We start from the raw sequence: 20,952 nt of genomic DNA on the forward strand, positions 1-20,952 counted from the left end.
CCCCAGTGTAAAACTTTAGAGCCTACAAGTCCACCCAGGCCTACTTCTTTTTCAGCCACTTGCTAAGACAAACAAGTGTGTTTACATTTACTGGAGATACTGCTACCAGCTTCTTATTCACGTCACCTGAAAGTGAGAACAGGTGTTCTCATGGCACTTTTGTAGCCGGCATTACAAGGTATTTACATGAGTGTAAATTGTAAAGAACTGAAAAGGAATGGAGGGCAGGGTGCCTGCTGGGCACCGGAGGCCATGAGGGAATGCTGTGTGGTAGCACCTGTCCACACTCTAGTCTCAGTGTTTCTAGCCCATTTGAAAGCAGGGAGTACCAGAACTAAGCTTGTTCTCAGGAGATTTCCAGGCCACTTTTCAGGCTCAGATGTGGGTGAGCACCAGATCAACCTCTCAGCATTTGGGTTCTCCTCTAAATCTAAACTGTGATCCTACTGAGGTTGCCTAAAATAAAGTGAGGCTGCCTAAAATAAAGTGAGATCTTTTTAACAGATGTTGGCAAAAAAGTTTGTAACAAAATCCAATGTCTGGAAGTGAACTTGGCCCAAGTTTCAATCAGAACTGAAAATAAGGAATCCCTGGGTACCAAAGCCCCTGTCCTTTGCGTGATTCTGCTCCACACCAAACTGACATGACTGGGGCTCGAGTGCAACCTTTGCAGGGGCTGTTGCTTCATTGCAGGCTGTCTCCTGAAAGGTAATAAATTCACCCATTATTTATGAGGAGGGCTCTATCTGCAGCGGACTGGGCAGGGCAAGATGCTGGTAATTTTGATTAGCTGGTAGCTTGGATCTGCAGAGCACAAGGAAGAGTTCCAAAGGCCTTAAAATCCAGGATTATTTATACTCAGAATGGTGCAAGATCCTTGATGCCAGTCTAAAACAAAACCACATACATGATGTAATTAGACACTGTATAGAAAATAATGACAGACTTGTTCTTTGTTAAAAAAGTAACTTTATCTCCCCAGAATATAGGGCCTGTTGGGTTATTGTCAGGTTTTGTAACAGAAACTGAGAGTTATACAGTGGATACTGCTTCATTACGGCAACGGCTAAATTCAAACTCATCCCAAGAAGCAGACGTCGAACAGGATGTGCTATTTTCATTTGCTTTCACCTTATTCGCTTGTTTACACTGCTTCCTTCTGAGCCCTCCTGCTAGAGAAACTTGCAGTGTGTTTGTTTCATTAATTTTGTTACAGTGGAATGAGACTGAGCAATTGGAAAGAAAACAGATGTAGTAGCGAACTGCATCATTTCACTGCAGGTAACCATCTCACAGAACATTGCACTGTTTAAACAAAATGTACGGACACTGTGGCCATATCTCTGCATCTGAATTCATTCAAATGGAGCATTTGTGACCTTTAATGATAGTGTTTAAAGTTGCTCAGGAAAAATGGTGTGGAACTCCTTGGTTATTATTTCTCCTTAACTCTTGATCAAATTTGCTCCATTTTCATATAAAAAGATTGTCCAAAGTGCCAGCCCTGCACAGTTATCCTGAGATCTGCAAGTTAAACTTCTTTCTAAAGCAAAGAAAATAAACTGGACCTGACTACAAGAGGCTGATCAAAACCATTTATCTGAAAGAGCAGAGAGAAAAGATAGCAGCTTGCAACCTACTCCTCCAGCCAACTTCGAGCGACCACCACAGTGCTGTGACCAGGCAGATCAGAACCACTGATGGTAGAGTCTCTGAATCCTAGATTTGTGAGGACAGTATATGTTGATGAGCATCTCTGAAACTGGTTCAATGGCAAATGGATAATGCTGGAGTAACACTCATCATAGCCAGGAAAGTGACTGTGGGAAAATCACACTTTGTTTCTGATCCTTTCTGGTCTCTGTGTCTTGAAGACATAATTGTTTAATTTTCTGATAAAAAATACTGTATGGGTTTACTTCTGTAGCTACCACAGAGCCAACATACTCGCAGAAGAGTGGACTGGATTCCATTTGGTTTCCTGAGATTTCCACTCCATTTTAAGCTAAGTTCTGAGACCTTGTTGGTGACGACGTATGCAGCAGAAAGAACACAGTTTGACTTTCAGATTCGAGCGTGAGCTGCCAAGTGCTGTTGCTCAGTGAAGGAACATTTGCTCTGGTTTGAAAACTGTTCAGATTGAATATGGACATTTGTGAGGGAGAATATGCTGTGATGAGAGGACATGCAGCAGAGCATCACATGCAGCAGAGCATCACCACCACTTTGCTCATGGAGAAGGACCCAGGGGGCGGCTGTCTCTGAGTTGGAAAAGGACTCGTGTGGCTATATACTGATTCTGGGCCACAGGTTTTCTCAGTAGACGCTGGCATGCATTTGCATATACTGCAGTCTGGCAGCTTTTGAAATTGACAGGAAGGAAGACCAAGTAAGACCCACAGCACAGGAAGAGGTGAGGAGCAAAACTGAAAGAAAGCTACTCAGCTGGAACTGCAAGAGCGAGGTGAGGAAGGGAGGCTAGTTATAGTGCATGGTGGAGGGTGAACTTTGCTTCTGCATCACTTCAGCCTAAGAAGATTCCTGCTTTCTGTACAGTCTTCTGAGTCCTCTGAAAAACTCTCTTGAGGCCCCTCAGGTGGGAGGAAGCTCCCTCAAGCCTCTTGCATTTTCCTTTGTGAACTTGGACGTCTCGGCAAAGGAGTTCCAGCTGCCTAGAGCAAATGGTCTCAAAATCCTCGGGTTTGGCTTAAAAAGAACCTCAGAGCTGATGGACAAGCTTGGGTATTGAAGTGGCTGTTGGACTTGAGGGAGGCTGCAGCAAACTGAGGTAAGTTTTGAAGGCATCCCTAGGATCATTTTTCTTCTTGTGGATGGGGCTAACAGAAAGAGGGGAAAGCTTTGGCACTATGCTAGGGATAGGAGAAGTGCCGCGGGCTCCAGGCATTGTTACCCTGGTGGTCAGTATGGACTGTCATGGAAAACCTGGCATGGGATAATTGTTTTGCCCTGAGGTAATCTGCCCGGGCATGGGATGAACATAACGGTCGAGGGGAGACAAGCTGACATGAGTTAGCATAAGGAAGTCCATCTGGTGTGCAAGAACGGCTCAGGTTTGAGATCTGTACAGGCATGAAAGAGTTTCTCTGGCTGGCCTAGAATGGATGGAGCTGCCTTGGAATGTTACAGCCCCACTGACCTTTGAATTTTGTTTAACTTCGTAGATTTCAGTGTCGGTAATACAGTCAGTAACTGAACAGAGAGGGAAAAGTCTGAGAGAGCACTGACTCTTCTGGACAGGCTCTGAACAGCCCCAAGTGTCACTCAGCCCTTTTTGTGCTGCATCATGTCTGCGTAGAGACCATAGGGGTGTGTTAAAGATGGAGAGGCAACCTGAAGTCTGAATGTCTTTGCTTGCATGGCTTTATGTGAGCTTCCTGCCCCTACATTTTCAAAATCACCACTAAGTTTCTAAGATTTAGCCATACAGGTCCCATATGATAAAGACCTTTTAAACATTTCATCCTGACTGTCTTATCAGTTAGGTGAAACCCAAATAAAAAGGAAGGAAACCAAGCTCTACACCAGTATGTGCTGCAGAGCGTGTGTACCATCTATGGTACAAAACTCAAGCCAAGTCACAAGATGACTGCCCCTGAATGAGGCGCTCTCACCACCAAAAAGAGAGCAGCAGAGTTTGGAACCCTTCTGTGGTTTGACATATTCACGCCTTATTGGCTGCAGGTGGAGTTCCTTTAAACAAACAAACAAACAAACAAACAAACAAAAAAAAGTCCAAAATTCTTTCCTGCAGCCCCAGAGATAATGAAATCTTTAAAACAGAAATAATCCTGTCATGTGCTTTGATAGGGGCCTTCATCCTGAAGGATCCCAAAACACTTTACAACCCATAGGACTCATGTCAAGAACTGCAGAGAACACTAGAGAGGAACATGGCAAGTATTTAACAGGTCCCAACAATGCAGCACAGCAGTTGAGGATGTGAAGTCAGTGCTGAACCCCGTTAAAACTACACGGGGAATTGAGGTATAAAGTTACTCGTGCTGGAATTTATCTAGGACATCCGGGTCTATCCCACTCTTACTGAGAGCGTCGTAGGATCTTTAATAATTACAAGTGACCACCGCTTCCGTGTACGATGGGGGTGAGAGGGCATTGGTTCGTTAGTGACACCTACTGAAACGCCAACCCTCCTTGTTGCAACACCTCGGTATTCCAGTGTCCTGAGCAAGAACTAACCAGTTCTAAACCTGCTTCCCTTGTGGGAACCAACTGAGCTCCCAGCACAAGGACAAGTGTATATCTCCTAAGAAGCTGCCTGACAAATTTCCTTCTTGAGAAGTTGAATTGGCCTGCTGAGCTTCAACTGCTGTGGCTTCAAACAGGTTCTTGCTAATTTAAATGCCTGAAAAGGAGCTGCCGACAGGCCATTACCATGAGCAGCCTGGCTGGGTGCCATGACAGTTCAGCACTAATAAGCCCCAAATCATTTCCAGGGTGGCAGACAACTGTGATGTGGCTAACAGACAATGATGACTCTAGTATGCATGCGGAACATTCAGCAGGGTTTACCTCCAACTAACCTGCTGGAGAGAAATGCAGACTGCACAAGACGGAAAGTAGATTTGCCACTAAATTAAATGCATTTTGCAGAGCTTTGTCCTTGGGGCAGCAGCAGCTAACTCAGTAAATATATAATTTGATCTCTGAAGATTACCTGTGCTGTAAATGCAGCAGCTGGTACTTTTCTCTGTGAGGTTTGCCTTTTTTTCTGTCTGGAATGATCCATAAACTAGATCCTGATTTCGCTGAGTAGGTTTGTTGTTTGGATGAACAATTTTCAGCCTACGGGTTGTTCGTGAACTGTTCTCTTCCGGTATTTATTACTCACAACTGGTCACCTCAATCAGATGATGAGGTTTCTGCTCACTGACTGGATGACTGAAATGGGAGTAGCAATCAATGCACTTTGAAGCACATGTTCTGGATGAATAATCATCCCTGTAAAGTTTTGTGAAACTTGGAATCACGAACATTTTCCCCAGTGCCCCACTAGTGTCTGAATCCTCATGAATGAGGATAATATGAATGTACAAATAGCAGCAGAGCTCCTCCCATACAGGTGTATAGCTGTATTTCCATTGTTCAGCCAGCTCTACGTACTGCTTTGTAGAGTATTCAGAGATGGAGGGTGTACAAAAGGGGCCATAGGAAACAATAGGCTCCCCTGTTCATTAATGGAAACAAATGTGTGGTAATGTTTGCTGAAAGGGGACTGTTCCGCCTCTGAGGGACTGGCTTCTCCCCATACGGAGTGGTTCTGTGCCTTTCCCCTCTGAGATTCACCCACAACACTATGGTCCTTCCCTGCTCCCCTACTCCTGCCTCTCTCTTCTTCCCCATCCCAGCAGCCTTCTCCTTTCAAGCTTGGTTTCTCTCCCTGCTGAATTGGGTCTGTAGCAAGGCTCACACTGGGTCCCTCTGGTTTTGGCCCCTGTTGCCCTCTCCAAGCAGTCAGGAATGCCTCAGCTTGATGCAACACCAGTGTTCTTTATTTACAGTTGTTTTCCTGCTGCCACTTTTCACCTATGTACAGGTTTTTGCAGCCAACTTTCCCAAGTGCAGGCCTGGCCAGCAACAGACCAGAAGGCTCCCGGCTCCCACCTCCCCCTGTGCCTGGCCTTTCTTTTCCTCCCTTCCTCCTTTCTCTCTGGCTTCCTCCCAGCCTTTATAGCCCTGGCTGGTGCTGCCGGTTACCAGGCAGACACAGGTCTATCCAGCCAGCCCCAATTCATTTCCCTTGATGGGGGCTGGAGTGGCAGGGGCTGAGTAAGCGCTTCTCACTCAGCACCCAGTCACAGGGTCCCTTCCTTTTGGGGACGTTGCCCATTCTGCTCCCACCAGGTCTGTTTCAGTGCCTACGATCAGCACTCCTCTCCCTGCTTCTGGGAAACTGTCGCTCGGGCTGATCTAGGACTGGATCTGCAGTGTGGGGCAGCAAAACTCCCATACTGCAGTATGGCCTTGCTCCTGGCGGGAGGGCAGGATGTCTTAAGGGTGGATTGTCCCAGAAACTGAGGACCCTTGTAAGGGCTCCAAGGGACACACTGGCACCAGACCCGCCGACAGCAATTCCGGGCCCCAGGGCAGAGCAGTCACTGGGCCCCCTACGACGCAGTCCACCTGACATTTGGCTGGTGCTGCTGGCTGCGCTGCTGGCATGTTCCCTCTAATTTTTTCCATCCATGTGAGCAATAAATTTTGTTATGTGCGCCGAGGTATGTGTGGATGTGCACCACCAGTAGAAACAAAACATCTAGATATAATATATATTTTTAAAAAGTTACCATAGGGATAATTACTCCAGCCAGGACAGGTTACGCATTTTAGAACTCACCACTCAAATAATTAAATTTAAGTTTAAGGGAAATAAAAATTATAAAATGCATAGACCGGTCAAAACACTAAAATAACACACTTTGCAAGAATAAAATTACAGAGAATATATGTGCATTGCAGGAAGTACCAAGAAGTAACAACAATAATAATACACGTATGTGTTGGGAGGTGAGTGTGAAAGAGACTGTGTGTGTGTGAGAACAGAGACAGGACAGTGTGTGTGTGTGTGTGACACAGAGACAGCATGCATGCTGGCTGCTGGGGAAGTTTCTGAGAGATGCCTGCACGGTCTCTTTAAGACACTCCCTGAAAGCTCTCCTGCTCTGCTCCTGAGCCCTGTTGTCTCCCCTCCACGGCTTTGCACAGATGGGGTACATGGGCAGGGTGGGAGGAGACTGTGTGTGTGAGTGTGACAGAGACAGAGTGTGTGAGCTGGCTGCTGAGGAAATCTCACAAACAGTGCACCATCTCTTTAAGAAAGGCACTCAGTCGCACACTCACTATTCAGAGCTCAGCACCTCTGAGTCTTCTGAGCCAGGCTGTGTCCCTTCTCCCCGGCTCAGCAGAGATGGGGTACCGGGGGAGGGGGACACCCTCAGGGAAAGATTAACCTTTTGTGGGCCGGCGCCCAACATACTTGTGGACCCCCATGGAGGCAATGGGGCATGGCATGGGGAGGTCAGTCCCCGGAGCGAGGGGCCAGCCAGAGGCAATGGGGCATGGCATGGCTGGGGCGGCCCTGCTCCGCCCAATGTGAGGGCACGATTTACAAACTGGCAGTTGCCAGACACATAGAGGCCTGCCTGGCCCTGTGCTGCCAGTGTGCCCCTTCCCCTCAGGGGCGGGCCCATGTTGTACCACGCAGCCCCCCCCTGCCCAAAACCCCCCTGACTCCCTGTGGCCAGAGGCCCCCCCGGACTCACCCACAAATACACAGCAGCACGCACAACACCACCCCTGCCCACAACTGCCCAGCACCCCCGACAGAACCCCCACTCCCTAGTGCCCCCACACACACAGATCCTCCCTACCCCTTCACAGCCCAGCACCCCCCCCAGACTCCCCACAGACCCAATCCCCCAAGCCCTGCCTCCTGGCCGCACTCACCAGCCTTGCTGGGAGGTGACTGTGTCTGCCGGGCTGAGCCCTCGGGAGTGGCACGATCAGCCAGGCTAGGACCTGCCCCGGCCGGGGTCCCTCAAGATGCACTTGCCTAGAGGGGCCCAGCCAAGCCCTCTGCACTGTCTCCCCCCGACCTGGCTGAGGCTAGCCAGGCTTCTGCACCAGTCCCAGGCGGCTCAGCTCCAGGGACACAGGTGGGACCCCACAGGTGGTGGGAAGCAGAGACTGCCCAGAGCTGGAGGTGCCTGGGGTCCGGCCAGGGGGCAGAGGAGCCAGTGGGTGGGGCCAGGGGGCAGAGAGGAGTCCTCGGCCAGCTGGTGGGCAGGCCAAGAGGAGCAAGTGGTGGGCTGAGGGAGCCAGCGGGGTCTCGGGGCACAGTGCAAGCGGAGCAGGCTGGGGCCCCCTCTCAGCATGGGCCAGGCTCCATGGAGCCACTGGAGCCATTGTAAACCCGGCACTGGACACCCTGACATCAGCACCCCTCTGTTCCCCCACTCTGCACAGCCAGCAGGAGGGTCCCGGGTGCGGCTGCACAGGGGCACCTGCACACATGCTGCCGACTGTACGCACTCTGCTAATCAGCTGAGCGGCACTTGAATCTCTCCTGTGGCCTGGCCCCCTGGGCAATTGCCCCCTTTGCTCCGCCCCGTCGGCAGGCCCGACTGGCAGTAGCTGGTAGCACAGTAGTAACACAGTGCTATTGTCAATATGTACCACTCCCTCGCTCCGCTGAATGGAATTAGAGCAGCTCAGCTGGGTGTGCGAGGCTCTGGATTGCCAATGGAGGAGATTCTTCTTTATCTCCAGTGGTAGAAGCTTCTGCATTTTGGAGCACATGGATCAGACTTATATCCCTGCTGTTACCTTGAAATCCCAAGGGGCCATGGTGTAGCATGGTGACAACCAAAGTCCCAGGTGGCTTGTTAGAATAGACTTTTGCATGTGATTCTGGTCGCTGACAGCGAGCTGGTTTTACTGTGGGATCACTAGTTCCTATCCCTGGCATAAATCTGACAACAGAAAACCCAGCAGGTCTATGCAGGCTAAGCATCCTTTCCATCCACTGGTAGCATATGGGGCTTTTCTGACTTCATTTACTCCCACAGTAATGTCAAGGAAGAGAATTCCCGACAATTGTTAAACTAGGAATAAATAAGTGTGAAAAGATTTGGAAAGATCAATTTTTCTTGGTTATATTTTACATGAAAGTTAAATATATTAACATAATTTAGGATGCTGTGATGTGCTTCTGCAACTTAGATTGGCTTTCCCATTTGGATTTAGGAAGGAAGGCTAAATGTGGTCTAATAGCTAGAGAAGAAGGGAACTAGGAGTCAAGATGGTTGTGTTCAATTCCTGACTCTGCCACTCTGTCTGACATTGAACAAGTCACGTCAGCTCTCTGGGCCTCAGTTTCCCCATTGGCCCACCTCACAGGGTAATAAACGAATGTATGTACAGTGATTTGACAATTCTGGATGCAAGATGCCATTGAAGTGCATGGTCAGTATAAAACATTAATAATGCTAGAAAAGGCCACTAGATGTGTGGGACTGGGAATGAGATTTCACTCATTCTCTGAGGCTGTCAGTGCTGCTGCAGGTTCAACTCCTCTGACAGCATGATGGGGTAGGTTTCCACCACTGTGTAGTTGCAATAAGCTAGTAAAGTGAGTGAATATATTTCATGGGGATTGTTATGCCATGTCTTTGTGCCTTAAAGTTGTGGCATAATCACAAGGAACGAAATTATTCATTATTATTGCTGGTCCAACCCTGCACAAATGAATGTCTGGCAGCACCAAGTCTGGAATGGCTGCTTGGTGCAAAAACGTTCCTGCCCCTCAATTACATTGAGTATTCAAGAACATTCATGCAAATAGTCTTTTGTTTTCAGGAGTGTTTGGGGTTTGGCATTTTTTTGTGCAAACAGCCATAGCTTCATGTGAACAAGACTATTCCTGACCTGTTCATTCATTGCCATTCATTATGTTCCTGCTTAAAAAGTTTTCAACATCCAATTATGGCACAGAAACAATACCACGTGACTTCAGTGACCAATCATACAACTGGTATAGGGTTGCAACTCTTCCCTGTTTTCATAGGACAGTCCCTACATCCAAAGGGCTGTCTCATGTTCCTCAGACCTGCAAAATGGGACTGTCAAAATTCATGCGTGCATGCATGTGCCCCACACTTCCTTTGATCTAGGAGAAGGTGCCTTGGGCTGGAAGCTAGGACACCAATAATCCTGGTCTCACCTCTTCTACTGACGGGTTTTCATGTAATCCACAGCCCTGCTGCTTTAGGAGGCAGGCAAAAACCACTCCTGTGTTTTACATGTAAGTCAACTGTAAGGTTGCACATGGTCATTTCTAGCAGAGGTGGGGCTAGAGGCCTGGTCTCTGCTATGACGGGCCTAAATCTCATCCAATTAGACACATAGCCTTGAGGTGCCCGATCTATGTGCCTGGGGTTTCTCTCTATTACTGTTGCTCTAATTGCTAGCACGCGCTCCTTTCAAGAGTCAGGGAGAGCGCTTATGGCTCCTGATACCAAGCGCTTTCCCACTCTCTTACAAATAGCTGTGAGACCCACTGACAAGTTGTGTGCCGCTGTCTAGGGGCAGGTATACGATAACGGCCTTCTTTCGTTGTGGGTTTACTCCTTTTGCTCAAGTGGTTGAGGTCTGTGCTGTGAATCTCCAGGGCTTGGGTTCAAACTTGGCTGAAAAATTGTGGAAAAAGCCAGTATGGCTCATGCAATGAAAGGCTGTTTCCGATGAAGTGAGCTGTAGCTCACGAAAGCTTATGCTCAAATAAATTGGTTAGTCTCTAAGGTGCCACAAGTCCTCCTTTTCTTTTTGCGAATACAGACTAACACGGCTGTTACTCTGAATCCTAATGCACTGACACACAAGGGAGAAGAATTACGGTTGCATGGGCTAACTTAATTCTGCCCTTGCCTAAATGTTGTTAGTACTTGACTTTGCAACTTTATTTTTTTTAAACATAGGCAGATTTTTTGATATGTAATATATAGCTGTTGAACCCCCTGTAAGTTAGCACTTACCCTGAGACATCCAGGCCCTGAGTGTTGCTAATGGGCTGCAGAGCCCTTCATGTGCAGGCCACCAGTTGGACTCTAATCCAATTGCGAGTTGTTCCCATCTGATGGATGTTTGGTGTCCTCTCTCTGAGATGGGTTTCGTGGCTCTCCATTCAAGCTCCCACATTACAATCTGGCTATGAGACTTTGTACTAATTGCATGGATGGTGCGTGAAGGAGGCTGCGGGAGGCTAAGCCTCCCCAAACCCCCGCTAATGCTCCCCACCCCGGGCTGTGATGGGAGGCTAACGGCTCCTCTGGCCCCAGTGGGTGAGAGTGGGGGGACGGAGTGGGAGCAGGGCCTCAGATGGAAGGGGCGGGGCAGGAGGCTAGCCTCCCTGAACAGGGGGGGGTTCATGCACCACCCATGACTAATTGGCAGACTCATCAGAGGTCAACTACTGCATGGGCCATAGAGACTGAACTACTTCTGTCAACCCTAGAGAAAGCCCTGCCCCCGATCAGGACTGAGGCATGCTGGCAGGGCAATGTGTGTTGGCTGGCCGTGTGGCTGGCTTGTAGATAAACGGAGGGCTTTAGTCACCATTGCAACACTTTTCACCAGCACTAAACCCATACAATAATTTTAAAGCTGAAGTTTAGGGTTCTATGCTGATTATTTGCAAATATACAAGCAGACCCATTAAATAATTTGCATAAAATGTTCATGTTACAGTGAATGTGTCCCTATTTTTTTGCCAAAAGGTGGCAGCCCGAACCGTGAATTCAGGACAGTCTAAGCAAACCAGTCTGTGAACACCTAATGAGAAGGAAATTTGTTTTCATAAGCAATTCAGTGACTATTCATTCTCAAATGATTTGTAAGCAGGAAAAAGGGCAAATTTTGCCCAATAATGTATCTACAATGAAGATTTCAATCCTCTGTGCTCCAGCATGCAGCACTTCACAGCAATGTGAGGTCAGAAGCAGACCCTCTGCATATTCAGAGTCAGATCTACTGACTTTAGCGGCAAAAATAAGTGTGTACTGCTTTGGAGTATGTCTACACCGCAAAAAAAGATGTATTAGCTAACTCAAGTTAATAACACAGGTTAAAATAGCAGTGAAGACATAGCAGCTTGGCTTCCCTATAGGCTTGAATGAGCTACAAACCCAAGTTAAAAGCTGAATTGCTGTGTCTTCACTGCTGTTTTAACCCGAGTTAGCTAACCTGAGTTAAGAATGCATTTTTTGTGGTGTAGACAGACCCTTTCACTCCAGTTCGCTTTGGAGAGCCAACGCGGCTCTGAGACGAGAAGCTAGACTCTAGTCTGGCTTACGCCTCAAATTGCTAACTAATTTGTGAAGCAAAAGAACTCAGGTTGGCTTCAGATCCCAGGGGGAAGTGAGCGGAGTTGCAAGGGTGTAGCTGAGTAGAGAATTTGGCTCAGACTGTAGTGGCGAGAGCAACAAACACAAGACAATTTTGTTCCTAGGTCCCTGCTGATGTCAGCACTTGGATATGGCGCTGGGGAATCATTGAGAGATGATCACTATGAAACCCTTTGATGTCCTGTCTATAGAGTCAGAGTAAGTCTAGAGTGTGGCATTAAACTCAGGCCCTGTGCTGAAGGCTTTGTGAAATGCTATCACCCAGGTGGCAGCTGTTGGAGACAGACAATGCCTTCTGGAGCTCTGGGACACCCTTTCTGCTCTGCTCCCTTTTATGACCAGAGAGCACACAGCTGCAATTGCGATTGTCCCTGCCGCGCGGGCCCCAACCAAGTAGACTTCTTCCATCTGCCTGCTGCACCCTGGCTGAGCCCCAGGGGTCCAGCCATAGTCTGGCCCTAAGTCCCCTAAAACAGATTGCTAGGCTGGAGCTTAGAGGAGCTAAAATGCCAGCTCTTAGCTCTCACTCTGATAAGGTCCTACAACAGAAATCAACTCGCCCCTACCCCAGAGATGGGATAGCTAGAGATGAGCTGGGTTTTGACATCCATGACTGGACAAATGTTATTAATGGCTGACATTTATCCACACCTTCCAGTTAAAGATCCCACAGTGCTCTAGAAACTTCAGTTGGAATCCCCTTTTCACTACGGAAATGCTGCCCCCTGGAGCAGAAGGTACTAACCATTTTACAGTACAACAGTGTAGGGCAGGAATTGAAGAACGGTGTCCGTCTGACTCCTATTAATAGGATTTAGAGGGCAAGAATTAGGCTTTTATGTGGGCATTGTATTGTATGCTCATATAATCTAATATTCACTATAATATAAAAACTATGGAAAACACTGAATTACATTAGGGTAAATATTTTTCACGTATATACAGAATACTCTTATTCATCCCAAAACCCTATTCTCCAAGCCGCCGCATTGTCCAAATCCCTTCCTTGTCCCCCAGCATGAGCTACATGAAGCACAGGGCAAGTCTCATGCTGGGGGACAAGGAAGGGATTTGGACAATGCGGAGGTTCGGATAATGGAGCAGAGATCCCAGGAGGAGGAGCCCACTGCTGAACAGCTCCTGCCCTCTTGATTATCTGAGCTCCTAATTATCTGAATAAAATCCACATCCCCCCCTGCTATTTGGATAATTGGGAGCATACTGTAAATAATCCTTCATTCTTCAGGTCAAAAGCTAACAACTAACTGATGGAGGTTAGGAAGAAGCTTCCCCTATATTCCATCATGGGGTTTCCTGCCTGTTCTTCTCCGACTGGCCCATGTCAGAGATAAGGTACTGGGCTATATAGCCTACTGGTCTGATCGGATTTAGAAGTTCCTGTGCTCCTGACTTAAAGGAACAAAATGTATTTACCTGAACTGGTCTTTGGCCAGGACATTAACTCCAATGTCCATACTGGAAGAAAGAGCTAGGAGAATGTAACACTTACAAGTGGTCAAGTCTTCAGTTTTATGTCACATGTGGAAAACACAGTTACTGTGGCTTATCTAGAAAACTCCAGGCCTTATTGACACCCACCAGAGCTTTGTTCCAATCCAAATGCTTCCATCGGAATGGCGCAGGGAATGGCTTCCTATACTGTAAGGTAGTGTAGCGTTCCCATCTTGTGAACAGAGGGCATGCAAAGAAGGTAAATTGTGTTATCTTGTGTTTTGAAAGAGAGAGCTCCTGGTGCAAATGTATGGTGCATTGTTCAACCAGGAGGCACAAAACTCAGCTCCTCGCACTGGTGCTCTGAGAGCAGCCCAGGCACTTGGATGCTGATTGACAGTGAGAAAACATTGGAAATGGAAATATCCTGGTTATCATCATGTTCCTATTATGCCTCTGGCATTTAGGGCAGGGACGAAGCTCCTCCACTCCTGTCTGTTTCTGGCAAGTCTTTCAAGAGTTTCCCAACTATCCCCCAGGTTTTTCAGCTTGGCTTCCACAGCTCTTCGCCATGATTTCGGGCGGCCTTGTTTTCGCTTGCCTTCAGGTGTCCATCTTATTGCTATCTGGTGATGGAATCAGTTTCCATCCGAAGCACATGACCGATCCATCTCCAACGCCTCCTGGCAATGATGGTGCTCAGATCCTCTTGGCTGCACTGTGTCAATAGATCTTGGTTTGAGATTGTTCTGGGCCAAAAGATACGGAGGATTTTTCTGAGGCAGGTTGTATGGAATGAAGACAGTTTGGACATGTCATACTTTCTCATTCCCCAGCATTCTGCACTATAAAGTAGTGTTGAAAGTACCCAGCTCTGATAAATCTTGAGTTTGGTTTTGGTGTTGTATTTTGATGATTTCCAGACTGTATTTAAGCTCCTGAAGGTGTTCCTGGCTTTATTGATTTTGTTCCAGATGTCCTGGCTTGTTCCACTGTCCTTGGTGCTGCCCAAGTATGTGAATGTTTCTACATTGGTGAGAACATAATCCTCTATCCATACTGGTGATGGTGAGGCAATATTAAAGGTCATGATGTCTGTCTTACTGTGGTTGATTTCAGTCGAATTTGCTGGCTGAATGCGTTGAGTCGAGTTGTTTTTTCTTGTATATGGTGTTGGGTATGTGATAGGAGAGCGACATCTGTGAAGTCCAGGTCTTCAAGGGATGAGAAGGGTGTCCATTTAATGCCTCTTGGCATGTCTTCTGTTATATATCACATTACCCAGTCAATGGCAGTGTTGAAGAGGATTGCAGACATGACACATCCCTGACGTACTCCTATTTTGACTTAAAAACTGAGCTCACTGTGATCAACACTGCATGTAAAGTTGAAATTGAAGCTTTTGATGACGTTGATTATACGGAAAGGAATTCCATGTACCTGCAGAATGCGCCATAGGCTGGCCCTGTGAATGCTATCAAAAGCCTTCTCAAAGTCTATGAAATTTATGTAGAGTTGCCATTGCCATTCTAAGCACTGTTCTATTATGTTTTGTAGAATGAAGATATGGTCTGTGCATCCAGGCCCTTTCTGAAAGTCAGCTTGCTCTTTTCTGAGAATGCTATCAACTACCTCTGATATATGCTGGACTATGATCTTACACAATACTTTGTTTGGCACAGATAAAAGTGTGATACCACGTCTGTTATTACAATCACTGAGAGTTCCTTTCTTTGGTATCTTCACTATAACCCCACTGGTCCAATCATCTTTTCCCTTCCCAGACTGATGTAAATAGAGGGGCCAGGATAGATGCTGCTTGAACAATTCTGCATTCAAGTTATCCTTGCCAGGAGCTTTCCCATTTTTTAAGGATTTGATGACTTGAATGATCTCTTCCTTAGTTGGGGTGTCTGTGTTGATATCAAGATCATCTTCTGCCTCCTGGATGTTTGCTTCCTCTTTAGGTGGCTCCCTGTTCAGCAATTCTTTGAAATGTTCTGTCCAGTGCATTTCTTGTTCTTTTTCGGTTGTTAGTAGGTGGCCTTGTTTGTTCCTGATGAGAGTGTGTGTTGGTGTCTGCCGTTTACCATTGATAAGTCGCATCATTTTGTAGACGGTTTCTTGCTCACCACGAGCAGCTGCATCCTCTGCTTGTGTTGCCAGATTATCAATATAATGCTGTTTGTCCACTCTGTGACCTGAGCTAGCTTCCCTGTTTTGTACATTGTCCGTACGTTCCAAAAACAAAGTTTGGTTTTTGTCTTGGTGTTGAGCACTTCAGTCTTAATGCCAGTGGCTTCCTTTCAGCTTTCACCACTGGCAGTCATATAAGTCATTGACTCCTGAAGGCCATCACACACAGTAATGGTCGATTTCTCTGTCGCTGTTTCCATAACATATTTTGTTTTTTACGGGACAGGGTTGTTAGCCCTGTGCCTGACCCCAAACCTGGAGGACCAGGATGTCTGTTTTGTCTGGCCCCTCCCCCACAGACCAATCCGGCAATCTACCAAGAGCAAAAAGCCCCATGAAGTGAGCTGTAGCTCACGAAAGCTCATGCTCAAATAAATTGGTTAGTCTCTAAGGTGCTACAAGTACTCCTTTTCTTTTTGCGAATACAGACTAACACGGCTGTTACTCTGAAACCCACCTACACAGACTCTGAGGATTGTTGGAGCACGCAAGCTGTCCTGCCATGACAAGGCACGGACACAAGAGGACAAGTCCTGGTTATAGTGTACATTAAATCCCTCATTGGTGACCTTTGTATTCCATGGTTATCTTCATCTGAATTGTTATTGTGTATTCCTTTACAAATGTCTCTTTGGAGTCAATTCTGCCATCCTTATTGAGCATGAATATTGATTTCACTGGGGCTCCTTGGCTCAGAAGGATTCCACCTGAGTAAGGGTGGCAGAATTGAGCTCTTAGGATTGAGGATCTAAGGGCTTGTCTACACGTGAAATGCTACAGCGGCATGTAGTGTCTCAGTGTAGACACTACCTGTGCTGATGGGAAGGGTTCTCCCATCGTTGTAGTTAATCCACGTCCCCAAGAAGTGGTAGCTAGGTTGATGGAAGAATTCTTCCATCGACTTAGCACTGTCTACACAGGGACTTAGCAGCGCAGTTAAGTTGACCTCTGGGGTGTGGATTTTTCACACTCCTGAGCAACGTTGTTATGCTGACCTAATTTTCTAGTGTGGAACTGGCCTAAGTCCATGAGATGCAGGTAGGCGGGTTGCTAAGGAGTATGACCTCCTGGCACCAATGGAGAACTGCAGCTGGAGATGTACAGCTCTTGAGTTATCACCTGGTTACGCCTCTGCCTTTCTTGGAAGGATGCCATTGACATCCTGATGATTAATGATGTCGCTATCTTTAGCCTTACTTCTTGTGCGTAACACTGTCTTCCTTTTGAAGTGTTGGATGGCTGCAGGGCATAAAGTGAACAATGTCTCCTTGGTGGAGCTGATAGAGTTTGCTTGGAGGGCCATTAAAAAACCTGAAATCCATCACTTGTTTTGCCTGATGCATGACACAGCTCTGGGCTCCACTGGAACTCTGCATTAACTGTGACCTGGTTTTTAAGACACTTTCCATCTCCTAATCAGCTTCTATCCAGTAGCCAGTCAACCAGATGTTACTGGTTATAGAAGGGGAAAAATGCATGCTGTACCAACAAAGTTTCTATCTTTTTCTATCACTGCTTAAGAAAATAAGAACAGCCATACTGGATCAGACCAATGGTCCATCTAGCCCAGTATCCTGTCTTCGAACAGGTTTCAGAGTAGCAGCCATGTTAGTCTGTATTCGCAAAAAAAAAAAGGAGTACTTGTGGCACCTTAGAGACTAACAAATTTGTTTGAGCATAAGCTTTCATATGAAAGCTTTTCTTTTTGTCTTCTAACAGTGGCCAATGCCAGATATTTCAAAGGGAATGAACAGAACAGGGCAATTATCGAATGATCCATCCCCTGTCGTCCAGTCTCAGCTTCTGGCAGTTAGAGGCTTAGGACACGAGAGCATGGGGTTGTATCCCTGCACATCTTGGCTAATAGCCATTGGCCGACCTGTCCTCAATTAACTTATCCAGTTCTTTTTTTGACTTTTGACTTTCACAACATCCCCTACCAATGAGTTCCACAGGTTGTCTGTGTGCTTTGTAAAAAAGTACTTCCTTTTGTTTGTTTTAAACCTGCTACCTGTTAATTTCATTGGTGACCCCTGGTGCTTGTGTTATGAGAAGGAGTAAATAACACTTCCCTATTCACTTTCTCTACACCACTCATGATTTTATAGACCTCTATCATATCCCCCCTTTGTCATCTCTTTTCCAAGCTGAACAGTCCCACTTTTGTTAATCTCTCCTCGTATAGAAGCTGTTCCATCTGCCTAATCATCTTTGTTGCCATTCTCTGTACCTCTTCCAATTCTGATAGATCTTTTCGGAGCACACAGTATGCAAGTTGCGTGCCACTGAGGTCTCTAAGCTCTCTACAACAACATACAATAGCGCTGACAGTGCCCTGCACGGTAATATTATCACAGCCTCTGCTGTTCCCCATGTACGTGTCAAGGTGCTTGTAGTTTTTTTCCTTCCTGCTTCTTTTCTTCTACTTTGCTTTCAGTCTCCACCATTGTGGGTTAGTCCTGGGAAGATGTCTCTACTGGCTGAGCGAGTCATCAAAGAGGAGGGTCGTGCTCGTAAGCCTGAACATAGGGTCAGACTTGTCCAGTAGTTGCTGCATGCTCTTCTGCTGCCCCGGGACAGTGACATACGTCCTCAGCAACAGCGGTAGTAATGCGCTCTGGAGGAGGCGAACGTGTGGGTCACAGGGGTGGGGTCTTCGTCTGGGCAGAGACAGCGTCATTCCCTGGCCAGCCAAAGGGTGGTCGAAAGGCAGCCACCGCTGCAGTGTGTGTGTCCAGTGGCAGGGAGGAGCCAACACGCTCAGCAGGAACTTCACATCCTGTAGTGAGCGCTGATATTCTGTGCTGAGCACCAGCAGATTATCAGCAGTCCTCATCTGCCTTTGATGATGGACCAGCAGCCAGGATTCCCCAACGTTCTGGAGCTCTTCCCACTTCAGCTTCCAGCCAAACTGCTTCCAGCTGCTATTTCATCCCATCTCACAACTTAAATAGGGTCAGGCCAGATCAGGCTGGATCTGAGAGTTGTCAGGGGAAACCTAGGGCTTTGTAGGCCCTCATGCTTCCCTCTGAGCAGCTGTTGAACCAGTGGCATAACTAGGAATGGAAATGTGCTGGGCCTCAACTTAACGGTGGGCAGGCACTGACTACAGGTCTGACCCCACAGCAAATCATTTTGTTGCCAGCACCCAGTGCCGAGAGGCTGAACAACAGCTTGAGTTGGTTCGTTACCCGGTGTGCTACACCCAATTATCACAACGGGGTGGAGAAGCAGAAAAGTTTATTTGAAGTTTCAAATAGGTACAGGGAGATTTGAATCTCAAATCCTGTACCCAGAGCAGGAAGTTACACAGGCTTTTATACATCCTTTTTCCCAGCATACTTATCCAATAGCAAGCTGCCCCAAGTATCCATATAGCAAGCCAATCCAGTTCCCAGCTAGTTCCCTGGTTCTCTGTATCATTTGTTAAACTATACATAAAGCTGCTTTATTCAGCATTGTTCTTCCATATCTGTTTGGCCTTGCTTAGTTTCAGGCAGTCTGACTCTGCAGCATATTGTTGCAGATCCTCAGCATAACTGCTGTGTGTGCCTCCAGGCGGGGGGGCCAAGGACACTTGGGCCTAGTACGCAGAGCTGCTGCGAGTGCCTCCAGGCGGGGGGGGGCACGGACACCTGGGCCTAGGGCGAGGGGGCTTCATTGACACTCGTGGTCTTCCATCCCCTCGAGTTACCTAGTGGTCATAGAATCATAGAATCATAGAATATAAGGGTTGGAAGGGACCCCAGAAGGTCATCTAGTCCAACCCCCTGCTCGAAGCAGGACCAATTCCCAGTTAAATCATCCCAGCCAGGGCTTTGTCAAGCCTGACCTTAAAAACCTCTAAGGAAGGAGATTCTACCACCTCCCTAGGTAACGCATTCCAGTGTTTCACCACCCTCTTAGTGAAAAAGTTTTTCCTAATATCCAATCTAAACCTCCCCCACTGCAGCTTGAGACCATTACTCCTCGTTCTGTCATCTGATACCATTGAGAACAGTCTAGAGCCATCCTCTTTGGAACCCCCTTTCAGGTAGTTGAAAGCAGCTATCAAATCCCCCCTCATTCTTCTCTTCTGCAGGCTAAACAATCCCAGCTCCCTCAGCCTCTCCTCATAACTCATGTGTTCCAGACCCCTAATCATTTTTGTTGCCCTTCGCTGGACTCTCTCCAATTTATCCACATCCTTCTTGAAGTGTGGGGCCCAAAACTGGACACAGTACTCCAAATGAGGCCTCACCAATGTCGAATAGAGGGGAACGATCACGTCCCTCGATCTGCTCGCTATGCCCCTACTTATGCATCCCAAAATGCCATTGGCCTTCTTGGCAACAAGGGCACACTGCTGACTCATATCCAGCTTCTCGTCCACTGTCACCCCTAGGTCCTTTTCCGCAGAACTGCTGCCTAGCCATTCGGTCCCTAGTCTGTAGCTGTGCATTGGGTTCTTCCGTCCTAAGTGCAGGACCCTGCACTTATCCTTATTGAACCTCATCAGATTTCTTTTGGCCCAATCCTCCAATTTGTCTAGGTCCTTCTGTATCCTATCCCTCCCCTCCAGCGTATCTACCACTCCTCCCAGTTTAGTATCATCCGCAAATTTGCTGAGAGTGCAATCCACACCATCCTCCAGATCATTTATGAAGATATTGAACAAAACCGGCCCCAGGACCGACCCTTGGGGCACTCCACTTGATACCGGCTGCCAACTAGACATGGAGCCATTGATAACTACCCGTTGAGCCTGACAATCTAGCCAGCTTTCTACCCACCTTGTAGTGCATTCATCCAGCCCATACTTCCTTAACTTGCTGACAAGAATACTGTGGGAGACCGTGTCAAAAGCTTTGCTAAAGTCAAGAAACAATACATCCACTGCTTTCCCTTCATCCACAGAACCAGTAATCTCATCATAGAAGGCGATTAGATTAGTCAGGCATGACCTTCCCTTGGTGAATCCATGCTGGCTGTTCCTGATCACTTTCCTCTCATGCAAGTGCTTCAGGATTGATTCTTTGAGGACCTGCTCCATGATTTTTCCAGAGACTGAAGTGAGGCTGACTGGCCTGTAGTTCCCAGGATCCTCCTTCTTCCCTTTTTTAAAGATTGGCACTACATTAGCCTTTTTCCAGTCATCCGGGACTTCCCCGGTTCGCCACGAGTTTTCAAAGATAATGGCCAATGGCTCTGCAATCACAGCCGCCAGTTCCTTCAGCACTCTCGGATGCAACTCGTCCGGCCCCATGGACTTGTGCACGTCCAGCTTTTCTAAATAGTCCCTAACCACCTCTATCTCCACAGAGGGCTGTCCATCTCTTCCCCATTTTGTGATGCCCAGCGTAGCAGTCTGGGAGCTAACCTTGTT

General features: G+C 47.3%; 1 protein-coding gene across 3 annotated transcripts in view; it reads left to right on the forward strand.

Annotated features, from left to right (window-relative positions):
• The first annotated feature begins 2,010 nt into the window (after positions 1 to 2,010).
• Positions 2,011 to 20,952, forward strand: part of NLRC3 (NLR family CARD domain containing 3) — a 73,057-nt gene continuing 54,115 nt past the window's right edge. Inside the window, exon 1 of one of the 3 annotated variants that reach the window (XM_075132862.1) lies at positions 2,011 to 2,788. The gene's annotated coding sequence lies outside the window, so the exon portion shown is untranslated. The remainder of the gene's footprint in view (positions 2,789 to 20,952) is intronic. The other 2 variants (XM_048867617.2, XM_075132863.1) reach the window with 2 other exon arrangements.

Source organism: Caretta caretta, chromosome 10, assembly GCF_965140235.1.
Source record: "Caretta caretta isolate rCarCar2 chromosome 10, rCarCar1.hap1, whole genome shotgun sequence".
NCBI classification, from domain to species: Eukaryota; Metazoa; Chordata; order Testudines; family Cheloniidae; genus Caretta; species Caretta caretta.